Source organism: Pleurodeles waltl, chromosome 5 (assembly GCF_031143425.1).
Source record: "Pleurodeles waltl isolate 20211129_DDA chromosome 5, aPleWal1.hap1.20221129, whole genome shotgun sequence".
Lineage (NCBI taxonomy): Eukaryota > Metazoa > Chordata > Amphibia > Caudata > Salamandridae > Pleurodeles > Pleurodeles waltl.
Genome location: NC_090444.1, coordinates 628,729,934 through 628,746,050, shown reverse-complemented (window position 1 = coordinate 628,746,050; position 16,117 = coordinate 628,729,934). Strand labels below are relative to the sequence as shown.

Genomic DNA, 16,117 nt, shown 5'->3' with positions numbered 1-16,117 from the left:
TAATGGACTCGTAATACGGCTGGTGGTATATCCGTCACTTTACCGTCACTTTTGGGACGGATTACCACTTCCTCCAAAGTTGGAATAACCCCCAAAGTGTCTTAAGTCTTTAAAAAGCAAACAAAGTCTCTTTCAAGCACAAAGTACCTGGTTTGGAGTGGAAAATCTCCTCAGGGGGCACAGAAGAAGAGATGCGTGGAAAAACGGTGTGTGCATCGATTTCTCCCCAGCACACACGGACTTGCGTCGTTATTTTTCACGCGGGGAAGTCGTGCGTCGTTTTCCGGCGCGCGGACAGTCTCTTTCTGTGGATCGCAGGGATTACCGATGTCCCGGGTCTGTGCGTGGATTCTCCTGCTTGTTTTCCGGCTGCGCGTCGTTCTGCAGGGCTGCGCGTCGAAGTTTCGCTCTCACGGCAGGCGTTGCGTCGATTTCTCCTCTGGAGGTCGGGCGGCGTTGTCCTTGCGAGGCCGTGCGTCGAAGTTCCGGTCGTCCCAAAGACGTCGCATCGATCAGCTTCTGTGTGCGGCGTTTTTCATGCCGCGGAACAAGCTGTGCGTCGAAAATTTCGGCGCACGAAGCGTCCAAGTGAAAAAGAGAAGTCTTTTTGGTCCTGAGACTTCAGGGAACAGGAGGCAAGCTCTATCCAAACCCTTGGAGAGCACTTTCACAGCCAGACAAGAGTTCAGCAAGGCAGCAGGGCAACAGCAAGGCAGCAGTCCTTTGTAGAAAGCAGTCAGGTGAGTCCTTTAGGCAGCCAGGCAGTTTTTCTTGGCAGGATGCAGGTTCTGGTTCAGGTTTCTTCTCCAGCAAGTGTCTGATAAGGTAGGGCAGAGGCCCTGTTTTATACCCAAATGTGCCTTTGAAGTGGGGGAGACTTCAAAGAGTGGCAAAGAAGTGCACCAGGTCCCCTTTCAGTTCAATCCTGTCTGCCAGGGTCCCAGTAAGGGGTGTGGCAGTCCTTTGTGTGAGAGCAGGCCCTCCACCCTCCCAGCCCATGAAGACCCATTCAAAATGCAGATGTATGCAAGTGAGGCTGAGTACCCTGTGTTTGGGGTGTGTCTGAGTGAATGCACAAGGAGCTGTCAACTTAGCCCAGCCAGACGTGGATTGTAAGGCACAGAAAGATTTAAGTGCAAAGAAATGCTCACTTTCTAAAAGTGGCATTTCTAGAATAGTAATATTAAATCCAATTTCACCAGTCAGCAGGATTTTATATTACCATTCTGGCCATACTAAATATGACCTTCCTACTCCTTTCAGATCAGCAGCTACCACTTCGATACTGTATGAGGGCAGCCCCAAGGTTAGCCTCTGAAGGGAGCAGGCCTCACAGTAGTGCAAAAACGAATTGAGGAGTTTTAAACTACCAGGACATGTAAACTACACAGGTACATGTCCTGCCTTTCACCCACCCTGCTTTAGGGGTTACCTAGGGCACACATTAGAGGTGACTTATATGTGGAGAAAGGGGAGGTTTAGGCTTGGCAAGTACTTTTAAATGCCAAGTCGAGGTGACAGTGAAACTGCACACACAGGCCTTACAATGGCAGGCCTGAGACAAGGAGAAGGGGCTACTTAGGTGGGTGGCACAACCAGTGCTGCAGGCCCACTAGTAGCATTTAATCTACCGGCCCTAGGCACATAGAGTGCAGATTACTAGGGATTAATAAGTAAATTAAATAGTCCAATCCGGTATGATTCAAGGTTACCATGTTTTAAGGGAGAGAGCATATGCACTTTAGCACTGGTTAGCAGTGGTAAAGTGCGCAGAGTCTAAAAGCCAGCAAAAACAGTGTCCAAAAAGTGGAGGGAGGCAGGCAAAAAGTTAGGGGTGAACACCCTAAGGCTGTCCGATCGTAACAAGAAGAAAAATCACATATATTTCCATCTAGGCCAGGAAAACAAAAAAAAGGAGAAATGTTTGGAATAACAATAACAAGAAAAAAACACATTGCATCTTGGCCCAAAACCTTATTATGTTACACCAGTTAAATCAAATCACTCGAGCACCCAGTTATTAAGACTGAATTATTCAGTGATTAAAGTAGTTCTTAGATTAAGCATATCTTGCCTGTTAGAAATACTATTATGGTAGAAAAGAATGATAGTGCAATATGCCTCCCAAATCAGCTCCCCACAAGTAGGGGTGGGAGGAACTCAGAGTTTCACTAAGTGGTATTCCACGGAGTTACATAAAAACTCCAAGAGATTCCACAGAGTTCCATCAACGGGCATAAATATGCATGACGCATTACTCCTGCTGCAAATTAGCACCAGTAGCATGAGCTGCGCTGGAATAAACAGCGCCATGCTCTGCATCAGAGTGAAATGTCCTTTGCATTGACTTTGATGATGCTTGAATAGAAAATCTACTTGAGTGGCACGAAATCTACTAGAGAAACAGCCTTCTGACCACGACCTCTTGCGACCACCTGCAATTCCGTCCATTAGAAAATGGAGCTATGGGACAACAAAAATCACTCCCATTCCTGGAGCCTGGAGGGATAAAAGCCACATTGCAGTTGGCAAAATATGGCCACAACTCCCCATTACATTCCACCCACCCATACCTACAAGGCCACAAGATGAGGACAGTCTCAAGACTATGCTATCCCATCCTTCCTAGTAATATATTCTTTTGGTGTGGATTGCATAATTACCATTAGTGTCTCTGCATAGCTTACACAGAAAAGTTTGCACAAGAAATGAGATGTAAAAAGTTGCAAACATAGATTAGACTCTTTGTACCTGGTCAATCATTTAGCTGTAAGTGATGAAGAATCTGGTCATGGAAAGTGATCTGTAAGCTAAGCTACGTTATGAACGTGTTTTTAAATAGCTTCATATTCATGGTGAAGTCTAGAGTTCTACACTCATCTTGTTATGCATATATTTTGGGGAAGTTTCCAGTATCAGTTGTGGTGGATATTGCTTTCATAGGAGGGCTTTAGCATAAAGTAATGCATTTGTGTCTGAATATTCACTAGAGTGCTGTCACAACAGTGGTTATCTACTGTAAGATGAGCTTGCTACCATCCCTTCTGCTGCCTCCTCGGGTCTCCAGAAGCATGAGCACAGCAGTAGAAAGTTGTTTGAACACTTCTTCTGTCTTTTGTTACCTCTCCCGAGTCTTCATATACCCGGAGAACACAGAACACTGGTGTTGTTCTGCATGCCACAACCACCTTCTTCACAGTCAGCAGGAGTCTCTGCAGCTGCGCAGACTTCCAGCTCTCACAGAGCAGCTGTCAGTGTGGTGGGTGGGTGCACAAAAGGTTGTGGGTGGCAGGCGACCAGTTAATTGTTTCTGTTAGTTTGGGTTTGGGGGGTCGTACAGATAGTGGTGGGTGGGCAGAAAGAGGCCTGTAAAAAAGTTTATAGGCAGGTGGGAGTATGTTGAGGCTGCTGAGGGTGGGTGGTAGGATGGCAGTTTGTTGTAACCTTTTTTTAATACATGTTGTGTATGAGACCTCCATTTACTCCGCTGCACCTGTCTATATCTTAGAGGCAGGGGCAGATGATTTGGGGGTGCCATATACAAAATAAATTTAAAGATGGGTAAATTGTGAATAAATAGAGTTTTATTCACTTTGAGGTTCCAAGTGACATTTTGAGACAGTGGATTCTTAGTTGAGGTTGACGTAGTCCTCTTCAAGCATAATGGCACTATTCATTAATAAGTCTAGTTAGATATCAATAAGTTAAACCTAAGATCAACCCTTGGTAGCTGTAGTAAAGAATAAACTGGCTTAATTTAGGATAAATGTGCAAAGCATATATCAGTACCAAAACAGTTAAAAAGTAGAAAATGCAATGTAATAGAAATCTCACTCCAATTTATAGAAAAACCTTAATGAGCAAATAGTCACCAAAATTACAAAAAATAGAAGTAGGGAACCTGAGATATGATTTTTGGAACTTCTAGATAATTCTAGCACACCACACAAAAAAGCACAAATTGCCAATCGCTGTTATTTGGTTGTGCTAGACCGAATCAAAGTCTAAAGTTAAGGATGACTGTCTTGAAGCACAGTTCAGATATAGGGACCAGGTTTGTCTTGGTGGAAAGTTTACTTTCAGACTTAGTTGTTTTTCCAGAGAAAAGTTCATGTTGACTAGGTCAGCGGGGGGGAATCAGGGTGCAGTCTAAATCCAAAGAGAGGTTTGTCCATGTCAGACAGCTGAACCATGGGTCCTTGGTGGGACCCTTGCTCTGTCGGGAAATTCAAGGCTCTCAACATTGAAGTTGAGAATACTTCAAGTGGGTGAAGCCGGAAGTTGAGGCCCAGGAAGGCTGCTTCATCTTCAGAGTGCTACTCAGCATTTGTGAAGTCTTCTACTTTTCTTAGAAACATTTCTGAAAGTCAGGATACTTTCAGCAGGGCAACCCAGCAAGTTTAGTCTGACCAGCAGTTGAACTTTGGTGGCTGTGGCTCAGCAACTGTCCGGTGCTGGTCTCTGGTCCTTTCTGAGAAAAGTTCAGAAAAAGTGCCAGTCTTGCAATGTCAGAGGAGTAAAGAGTACACTCTAACATCACCCAAGGGTCTAGGACTTTTTGTGCACCACTTGGGGATTAGGACTTAATCTCCTAGAGCCACCAGCACGTTTCATGGCATATCTAGTTGGAACTGGTCAGTGTGTCTCAGCAGAGACTCGGGCTTCTTGCAGCTTTTGTGTTCCAAGAGATGAAAAGGAGGCTAGCCAACTTGCACTTGGGATCCACACTTCCGTCCTGAGTACAATTAGGAGCAGGTCCAGCTCTCAGGGTCTCGCATCACAGGTTCACCAGCAGGCCCCTCCTTCTTCTGTCTCCTACAGGTGTGGATGTGTTCTGAAGAATGTTTCGAGAGATGCCACTTTTATGCCTGGCACACACTGGTGGGTGGGGGAGACACACTGACAAACAGGGGAAAAGTTTCAGGGACAACCCTACCCACTTTGACATAATTTCTTCTGGGTTTGGCCTCTAACAATCCCACAGCACATGCTGTGCCAAAATCCATCATGGCAGAACCTTTTTTCCCTTCTAGGCAGGGCTCTGGGCACACCTCTGAGGTGTGTCTAGAGAAATGAACACCCTCCACACAAACCAGTTCTGAAACAGGTTTTCCCTCCACTGGGGTTGATGCCATCCTACCTACCTGGAAAACGGAAAGGGCAGGCCTAGGTGTGAGTTACATCTGCCTGTGACAGTGGATGCTCCTTTGAGGCTTGTCCAGTTGGTTAGCACATCCCCCAGGTCACCCTACCAGGAGAAAGTCACACCTCCCCCCACCGAGGCTCTTTTTTTCCTTTTCCTGGGAAGCCATTCATGCTCCTTTGTAGGGGCTGCCAGGGATTAACTCTGAAAAGGCTACCAGAGGCCCTAGGAAGAAAAATTCTGAGTTTCTAAAGTCACTATTTCTAAAATAGACAAAATTCGACTTTGACATTACGTGGGTTTTGTTTAATTGTACAAATGAGTGTTTGAAGTATACCCCTAGCTAGGGCCAATATGAAGTTAGTTTTATTAAGTGTAATAAATTAATTTGTTTCTTTCCAGGGTACAGCCAGCCTTGGTACAGTGGAAAATGGTTTTGCTGCCTTTTCTTACTGTATGGACATGGTGAACATAAATACATATGTCCTACCTTTAAGTATCATGCACCCTGCCTTAGGGCTGGTAAGGTCTTATTTAGGGGTGACGGTGCTATTTAAAAGGAAGGTATAGGTCTGGAAAAGGGTGAATATAACAGGTCAAAATGGCAGTTTTAAATCTGTCATGTTAGGCTGCTATGGCAAGCCTATAGTCTTGTTTTACATTGTTATTTTAGTAGTAGCACAATAAGTGCTACAGTCCACTGTTAATATTTACCTTACAGACCGCGGGGTACACAGTATACTGTATACTAGAGTCTTATATATCGAGTAGATGTAGAAAACTGGATTTTCACCATTTTGACCGAAGCATGATTACGAGAGCCACAGTGGGAACAGTCGAAAACCAACTGCATTAGACCAAACATGCAAAAAGCGACCTTTAGATACAGTATAGAAATGAAGGATTGTGAAGTCTAAGGGAAATGTAGCACATTTCGAACAATGATAAATCTAACAGTAGCATTTTTGGCGCTGAACTGTTAACTATTCACTCTGCTGGTTGACAGGTCCAAGACTCAGAATCACTCAAACTGCTTGGATCAAGTTCCATTGATCTCAAGATAGGGATGAAGAGGTTTGTAAACTGAATTACCTATAAAATAAGTGTTGACACTACCAAGAGGGACTAAGGATGGAAATTAAGATAGGTCTGGGATGGGGTGAGGAGGGATTGCTTCACGTGCAATCAACCTCATGGGACTTGCTCAGTGTATTCTACAATAATCACCACTTCTTCCCAGCCCACATTGCGTATTTGTTGTGCCTGTTTCCCAAAGTTTGCTAGAGATAAGCAAGTGGAAGAAAAATGCAATGATTTCTAAAGCAACTCACTATGGAGGAAGTACGTATTAGTGGTGGGGCCAACAACTAAAGACTTTTAAATCACTGTGATCTTACGCAAACTGCATTCAAATTCAAAGGTAAATACTGCATCTCATATCTGGGACAAAGCAAATGTGATCTTGTGTTGTTCATGTTTCCATTGACAATCCCCCCTCTCAACCAACTACAAGTCACACCCTATTCCTAGAACACCCACCCGCATCATTTATATACTTCGGGGCTATCTCCCCCTCAAATGCCTGCTATGCATGGAAAAGGCATCTTTATTCAAACACAATCGGTTTCAAACAGCCTGAGGGCTCTCATCTTAGTTGTATACTCCCTCACTAATGGAAGTGAAGTAAAATAGTGTCTCAAAGTCTACTGCACATCGTGTGTGATCTTTTATAGGGCTACAGTTTGCCACTATTTGCTACCCGTGGTGAAACGTGTGCGGAATGAGGTGGTGAGATTGGCCGCACCGAGAATGCGGTAATGAGGCCATTGTTAATCATACTTCCTCTCCGTGCGAAGCAGTGACTGTGCGCAGAAACATGTTTAAGGGGATTTCTCAGTCGGTGCCCCACCAAGCAATGTAATGTTGAATGCTTTTCCAACATGTTTTTAAAGTAATACAAAGCAAAGCAGAACAAATGCATCTGCTCTCAATATGCCATCTGCGTCGAAGTGTTTTGAAATTAATTAGCACCTAGTAAATGCAATTGATGGATCAGTGGCCACATAATTATAACGGGTCGATTACAGCAGTAAATGGAAAGGTGTGTTTTTATTATTTCTGGAACAAGCATACAAAGTGCACCTTTTCTTTGGCAAAATGAATAATTTATGCCACACAAGGAAGGAAGCGCCCAGTATTTAACCTTTCTCTGACGTGTGAAATATGTCATTTGTATTTCCTTCATAATTTCCTGCTCATGAAACATAAGAGTTAGTTTCGAGTTTAAAGCAGGAATACGAGAGCCATGTCAATTTATTTCACACATCACATAACATTCAAAGATACCGTTGACCAGGGAATCTTTAACCTAAGACATCAGCTTTGTGAATTGCTCCAAAAACCACATTGTAGCATGTAAGGACACCATAATTCATTTTCTTGAGAGAGACCTATGCCCCAATCCAATGCACTATGCTGCATCGAATGTCTATAATGTTTTCAGTCACGCTGTTGCCCAGATACAAGGCCAGGTGCACTATACGTTTCTGTGGGTTCTTGCACGAAGCCTAGGGGTATTGTTCAGCGCGAATACAGTACCAATCAACTTTCCTTTACTGAATATATTTAGCATCAAAATGTTAAGATGAACACAACACCAGCCGGATCTGCACTGTGCGATGCTAGACCCACGATAATAAAGGCAAAGCAGTTAAAGAGTGCGCAACCAGTGCAAGCAGTACCTGATTTCATTGAAAATTACATCTACTAATATAGTGCGACCTAGCATTACATTCACTCCTAGCAGTAAACGAAACCAGGCGCAAACAATGGGCACGTGGACTAATGAGTGCTTTTCAATAGTGTAAGGTGTAATTTCCTGAAAGTTTTACATTTTACTCTACTTACCTCGGAGTTGCTAGTCAGGATATCATTGTACAGAAATAGCGACATAAATATGTCATAAATATTTTTCATAAAATTGATATCCCATTGGGTGTAGATTTTGTTTTATTGATTCCAATGTGATGAAGTTCGTACATTATACTTAGGAGACACTATTTTGCCAGACACTATTAAGACAAGGATATTCTGGAGCCATAACTACAGATGGCCGTTAGGTTCTTGTACACATTTGTAGAGGAGACTGTAAATTAAATACAAATCCGAGCAAGACATTGCCCTGTCACCTTGGTGCCATGGCGCATTTCTTGGTTTCGTACTAGCGGCGTGTCTGATGGCTTAATTCGCTGTAAATAAACGTCTGCACACATTTTCCCCAATGGAGCTGATGTGTGTTTGTATACAAAAGCTTTTGTTAGCACTTTTTTTGTTAAGTGCCTCTTAACTTTTAATGCCTTCGACTTACATTCCAAAACAGCAGGCACTCAGTTCTGCATTACAAGGGTACCTTTTCTGTGAAGTGACTTAGCTTTCTGCATCACTGCTAGCTCTAAAATCTGATTCCTGGTACCATAAAGTTGCTTCCTAACAAAGCTTAGGCCTTTCTTTGCTATTGTTAGGCAATAGACCCTACAAGTAGTACCTTATCAGGCGAAAGGAGTAACACTAGGACAGAACAATCTAGATAAGCCTAACCTGGGCTCTGTTTGCCTTCACTGATCCTTTGCACAGCTTAATATTGATCAATGGGAGCTGTGTTTTTGCTTGAAACGTTGTTAGCTCTCTCTTGCCAACAGCAGAAGCGCTGTCACTGCAAGGGGTATTGTTTTCAATAAAGGGCTTGGAGCTCACCAATTGCTTCCCTTTAGTTGACTCCTATGTCATTCTTCTTTGCTGCCTCCTAATTTGGCAGCGTGTGTAGGACGTCGCTTTTTTTTCTTTCTGTGGTGCATGGACCAAGCACGGATTGCTCCATCATGATTATTTTCTATCTGATGCTTTTGCCGTGATTGAGGTACTATTTCTTTTTCAACTTTCTCCCACACCTTCACCATTCTGCTTCTTCCACCCTCTGACTCACCCCTTCACTATGTTGATCCTTCCTTTCCCACCAACCTGTTCTTTGTTTCTGCCCCGTACCCTGTTGGGTCTGTCATGGTTGCTTTTCCATACTCCTACACTCTTCGCCTGTCCTTGCTTGCCTTTCCCGCCTGAAAAAAAGTACTGTAATAAGGTGCTAGTGCTAGCTGTGTCATAGAACATTTTCTTACTTTACATTTAGCCATGCTGCATAACCACACTGCTGCAGTACATGGCTAAAATACATTGGGCTCAATTAAGAAAGGGGTGTAATTTCCACTCTGCAGTGCTCAGTGTGGGCATTCTTCCCTGACTGCGGAGACTCCACAGTCATCATTTTGTGAGTTGTAAGTCCCTTTGTGAATCAGGCCCATTCACTTTGCCAATGCTTGTTAGATAATATGATTCTGGTGGCAGGTTACAACATGCTGCCCTCCCCCAAATCATAGATAGGTTCGTCTTTCCCACAAGTGCAGAGTCTGTAACATTTATCACTGTTCCTTGACAGCACCAGTCTTCCAGAAGGTTGTGAAACAGCTGCAATGTGATCAGCAAGACAGTCTGCAGCTGCAAAACTGTGACCAAATATAAGGTTATAACAAACAGATGGTGTTTTTTGGCACAATTATATCCAAACCAAATAGTATTGATCAGAACAACAAAGCACCTGCAAAGAAAAGTCTTCAAGGCACATTATGTCTAGTGAACATTTTCAACATTCCAACATTGGTTTTGACATTTTGCAAACATGTTTTAATAGCAGTGAACCCAAACCTCCACTCAAGCACTGGGCCGCTCCCAAAGTAGTAATTTGTTGAGTAAAAGGTGTGCGAGGGACATGTGTTCTGGCTTAATGTATCTGCACAGGGCTGATAGAGATGCACTTACATCTTAACACAGTGTGCATTATTTACAAAAAAAAAGGTTCATAGGCTATTATGAATCAGGTAGTAATAACTATGCTTTCTTTAACTTGATGCTATCTTTGGGCTTCACATGATGGAAAATGTTTGTGGAAACGAGAGTTTGGAAGACAGTGGCATGCGTCAAACAAGATTCTTTTGAGGCGTGGGTAGGCCCTGGGGAAACCAGTCAGACTAGTCGGATCACCTGTCACTTGAAAGTAATGAGCAGCTAAACGAGCAGAAGTCAGTATTAGGAAGTGGTCACTTTCTGCTTGAGAAGTTCTGTCACCAAACATCGTGTATGGAAATGCAACACCCATGCAGCAGGTGCTGGATAATGATCACAATGCTATTTGTATAAGGAAATCTGAGACTGTATCACAACTCATCTTTAGTGCAAAACAAACAGTGAGGATTATTTTGCAGAATTCCTGCAGTGTGGGATGAGTTGGGCAAATGGTATGGGGCAGTAGCGCAAAATACATATCAAAATGAAGTAATATTAAATTTGCTACTGTTGTAGCATTTTCATCCTTCGCAGGAATCAATGCACTTCGAGGGTGATGAATCTTTGTGCCCAGTAAGTGGTGTGGTGGAACCATCAACAGAGTTTCAATACACCGCAAACAATTTAAACGTCATGACCATTGTGACTACAGAAGGAAACTCAAATCAGGAAATAATATTAAAAATTATTACAAACACAAGCTCAAAGTCATGCAACCAAATTATAAAGATACATAATCACCAAGGGTTGCCCAAAGCATCAAAACAGATTTAGGCAAACTAACATTAATGAAACTAAGCATTCAAGAAGAATGATGCATAACATTAACAAAAATATCTGAGTTATAAGGATGATACATTGCTCAGAGTTAGCAATCATAGGTCAATTCAAATTAGCAGAGTCAATAATCTTTGGTGGGCGCAGGTCAACCCTACATCTAACCAAATCAGGGAAATACTTTTGTAGGGAGAAACACATGTGAGCAAAATACAAACAGCATAAAAAGGCAAAAATAATTTGGAAAAAGATAATCTTGGGCTGCAGTTCACTAACTAAGGCAAAATAAAAAACTAAAGGTAAAGCATCAGCATATCAGAGTCTTCTGAAAGCAAAAATAAAAGGATTTTTAAATCTGAATGGCAGAGAGGGAGATACCTCTCCAAGGGACACAGTATTCAGGGAATCTTCATCAGCAAAGCATCACGATCAGCAAGGCATCTGCAAGCTGCTAGGAAATGCGGGAACTATTCAGGACAGCTTTAATGTTCAAATGTCCATCAATATTTTAGAATTCACAAAACTTTCTGATTCATCAAAGGTATCAGTTCATGTTACGTTGAAGGGGCATCATCCAATGGTACTCGATCAGCAGACTGCAAGTTGTAACAGTCTAATTCTTTCCCAAGTCTGCAATGGGAACACCTTCAATATGTATGACTACACACAACTTTGAAACTACACACAACTTTGAAACAATTGTATACAATACCAGTCCATGTTTCACACTGTTCTTCTGTCAAGGACACTTCGCTACATTTTCTCTATACTTAAGCAACGGAATCTATTACCAACAGGCTAAGCTTCTCATGAGAACATAACCTAATGGAAAGTTTACGTTAGGAAATTAATCAACATTTCTAGCCGGGCCCCAAACCACAAGCTCAACAGGCCTCACTAATTTAAAAGAAATTATAATAATGCATTCAATTAATATTTTTTAGTAAAACACATATAATATGCAAACTTATCAATTCAGCTTTGATAATATTTCATTAATACGAATAATACATTTAGGGGGTAAGTCCCGACGGCAGAATACCGCTGCGCGGTCAAAAGACCGCTGCGGTAATTCTGAGTTTCCCGCTGGGTCGGCGGGCGACCGCCAGAAGGCCGCCCGCCAGCCCAGCGGGAAACCCCCTTCCATGAGGATGCCGGCTCCGAATGGAGCCGGCGGAGTGGAAGGGGTGCGACGGGTGCAGTTGCACCCGTCGCGATTTTCAGTGTCTGCGTGGCAGACACTGAAAATCTTGGTGGGGCCCTGTTAGGGGGCCCCTGCAGTGCCCATGCCATTGGCATGGGCACTGCAGGGGCCCCCAGGGCCCCACGACACCCGTTACCGCCAGCCAGGTTCTGGCGGTCAAAACCGCCAGAACAAGGCTGGCGGTAAGGGGGTCAGAATCCCCATGGCGGCGCTGCAAGGCAGCGGGAAACCGGCGGTACACCGCCGGTTTCCCGTATCTGACCGCGGCTGTACCGCCGCGGTCAGAATGCCATGGGAGCACCGCCAGCCTGTTGGCGGTGCTCCCGCGGTTGTTGGCCCTGGTGGTCCATGACCGCCAGGGTCAGAATGACCCCCTTAGTTTCAAACGAAAAAGCGTTGTTACTGCATTTCATTAGATACAACAGAGAATTGCATTTCTCTCACTTTTGCAAAAAGTTTAAAAATTTGAATAATTTACTAATCACTAGCAACTCAATATCATTTATATGCATTGTTAGTCTAGAATCTAAATTACATTATAACATAAGTTTCTTCCCTCTAACATGTAACTAAGGGCCAGATGTAGCAAGCATTTTGCATGGTGCAAACTGCGAAAATCGCAGTTTGCGCCATGCAACATGCCGTTTGCGATGCTCATTCAGAATTTGCGAGTCGGTACCGACTCGCAAATTGTGAATGTGACTCGCAAATAGGAAGGGGTGTTCCCTTCCTATTTGAGACTCGCATTGCTATGCTAAATTGCTTTGTGACCACGAATGCGGTCGCAAAGCAATTCGCAGTTACCACCAGTGTCACACTGGTGGTAACCCATTCGCAAAAGGGAAGGGGTCCCATGGGACCCCTTCCCCTTTGTGAATGTTGCCAAATAGGGTTTTTCAGAGCAAACCACTGCCTACTCTGAAAAACCAAAACCAAAGGGTTTCGTTTTTTATTTTTATTTTGCAACTCGTTTTCCTTTAAGGAAAACGGGCTGCAAAATAAAATTAAAAAAACTGCTTTTTAAAAAGCAGTCACAGACATGGAGGTCTGCTGTCTTCAGCAGGCCACCATCCCTGTGAGTGCAGGGACTCGCTATAGGGTCGCAAAATGTGACCCACTTCATTAATATTAACGAGGCGGGTCTTTGCGACCCCATAGCGACTCGCAGAAGGTGTCTGAGACACCATTCTGCATATGGTTTTGCGACTCAGAAATTGCGAGTCGCACCGAGTCGCAATTTCCGAGTCGCAAAATCTAATTTTGCTACATCTGGCCCTATATTCTAATGCTGCCTGTTCAACTCTGAAATACAAGCAACTGCAGATTTAAAATGCGTGCCAATGCAGCTTCCTAGTTTAACCATTAAAAATAAGTTTAGTATAAAACATAATCTGTCACAATCCAACGACTTTTGTGACAGCAGGGGCTCTACTAAAAGTTAGACTACATCACTACCTACATGAAAGAGAAAAAATCCATTTCCTTCAAATGTGAAATATGGGTCTGTGTTTGAGACAAATATAACCAGTTCCATTCCTTTTTCCATTAGTAATTAAAATACTGGAAAATGGCTTAGATTATTTTCTAAATGCTTATTGATGGAAGTATTTATTTTAGAAATGGCCATTAGTTAATTAAAATTAATTATAAAGAGTACACATGTTGCCTTTAGTTTCATATTCTATGTTCTCCATTTCCACTACTAAAACATCTTCTTGTAATAAGCATCTGCAGCAAAATAACGTCAGCAAAACTGGTGCAAATGGATTTGCTGTGTTTGACTCCATGGGGGGCTCCTAAAAGACGGCCCCAAAAGTAATTTATTCTGTTGTTTTCAATCTTCTGCTAGTACTGAAGCTGGCACCTCTTGTATGCTAAATATCACCTGAATTTCATTTATAACCAATTACATATAAGTAATATTTTGGTGGTTTCCAAGTATGAAGGAGATACTACCCTAAAGCAACAAGAGTTGTCCTAAATCTGTGAAGTCCATTATTGGTCATGGAGTTTGGTCCATGCCAATGTTCAAATAACACATGCTTATTAGCGAGGAATTTCGATGGGAATCATTTATATAGTCTGCTGTATCACTGAAAATTTGACACGTTTCTGACCCGCTGCACCAACACTGGACAAAACTGGACAACCTTGTCTTCAACAGATTGTTATGTCATTATAGTTTAATAATGCACAGGATATGTGCTCAAGAGTTCAAATAACCACAGTTTAGGCCGGGTTCTACTACTCCATCAATTCTTGTACTGCCCAGGACCCGAGCAATGTGCTTCACACAAATAACCAGCACAATTAATTTCAAATGAATTTATTTCACTACAGTATGTAAAGAGAGGTTCCAACGTGTTTATGTAAAAAGTTAAATCAAATAACTCATGCATAAGTCCCTCCATTAAACTAGCAGTGTTTACTTACAGGTTAAATTCATGGCTTAGGTAGTCCTTTCTCTCTCTTTAGACTTGCTTTACATTATGGATCTTTTATTTAAGTGTAACACAGTTCATCCTAGATTTCTTTATATCTAGTCCTTCACTCACTGGAATGTGAACTCAAGTTTAGGTTTGGGTGAATTATTTGCTTCACTGCAGTTTTTGGTTTCATTGATTTTTTTGGGGGAGGTGGTGAGGTGATAGGTTACAATGTGAGTAATAAATCTGTGACTGTAATCTTGCGGTCATTCATTTTGATTTGTAATATGAGAATTGTGGGATCTGTGTACACCGCTTCAACATGTAGCCTTGATATGTTGCTCTTTGTATGCACCTACACTACACTGCACAGCAGGGTTTGACCTGGCAGCTTCTCTTGCTTTCAGTCATCCACATGCCAAAACCAGACAAGCCTCAATCCGGAAGACTTCTGTGCTTTCGTACTCCATATGTTTTTACATAGGCAGTTGCGTGTCATACGCAGTCGCAGCTGGTGACTGGGAAAGCATCGGGTGTGGGGAATAAAACAAGAATAAAATATATATTTTTAAAAGCTTAGCTGAAGCTCACCGCTGCACCACCACTCTCCGACACACTCTGGGCACAGGCACCCAGCCTGCTCTGCACCTCAGAGCAGCGGTATGATTGGCTGGAGTGCCCTGGCTGGGCGTTCCAATGCAGACTAGAAGCCTGGGCCTGCTGTCTCCAACTTGGCAACACAGTGCCAGGTTGGAGAGAGCTGTGTGTGCATGTGTGTTTGGCCGGCCCGAGATGGCCAGCCAAACATACATGCACACTTAGTAGAGTGCTCTGTGCACTCCCCTCCATGGCTGTCATCCGCCATAGCCTCGCCCCTTTAAAAATAAAACAATAATAAACATTGTTTATTATCATTTCATTTTTAAAGGTTTGCAGTTCCTGCTGCTGGTGGGGGGGGGGGCAAGCCCCGCTCCTTCTCCATAGCGGAGGAGCCGCCCCTGGTCGTACAGCTCCTGCCACGTGGAAAGTTGCTAAAAATTGCATGACGTTTATTCTTCAGTGGAACTAGGCTGCAGTACTTGTCCCATGACTTGCAGTTCTTTTCATTGGAAGCAGGCGCCACTCCAAATGTGATTTGATCTACAATGTCAACACGGCCATAACAAATGGTGAGAAGAGTAATTTTCTAGCATTATATTTAAACAGTTATGGTTTTGAAGCACGCATAATAAGGTTTTGGGATTCACAGGAAAAAATCAAAATATTTCAGTGAATTAGAATGAGCTGTTTGCGTTCAAAATGACAGTTAAAGTATGGAGGGCCTAGCCTTAAAGGCACAGCATGTTACCATTATGAATCGAAGGACATATTCGCGCCCTGAAAAACCTGAATCTAAAGATGTTATGTTTAAGAGGTAAAAGAAGCCAGGTCTGCCCCCTCATCTTTCAGGAGTCTCCTAGGTTGATTGATAATTTACCCAGGAACGACAGCTGCCAGGAATCGTCCATACTATTGATGGCAATGTTCAGAATAAAGGGACAAATTCTCAAAAGCGTTTCTGAGAAACAGTACACTAAAAGATTGCTTTTTATGTATTTTTGCACACCTTTGTGATTTGGGCCCAAAACGCCCAATTCCTTTATTAGTAAAACTGCAAAGAGTTCACAGTTCTTT

General features: G+C 42.9%; 1 protein-coding gene across 1 annotated transcript in view; it reads left to right on the top strand.

Annotated features, from left to right (window-relative positions):
- The window catches only part of RPS6KA2 (ribosomal protein S6 kinase A2), a 1,517,835-nt gene that overhangs the window by 349,322 nt on the left and 1,152,396 nt on the right, over window positions 1-16,117 (top strand). The gene's annotated exons all lie outside the window — the stretch shown is intronic.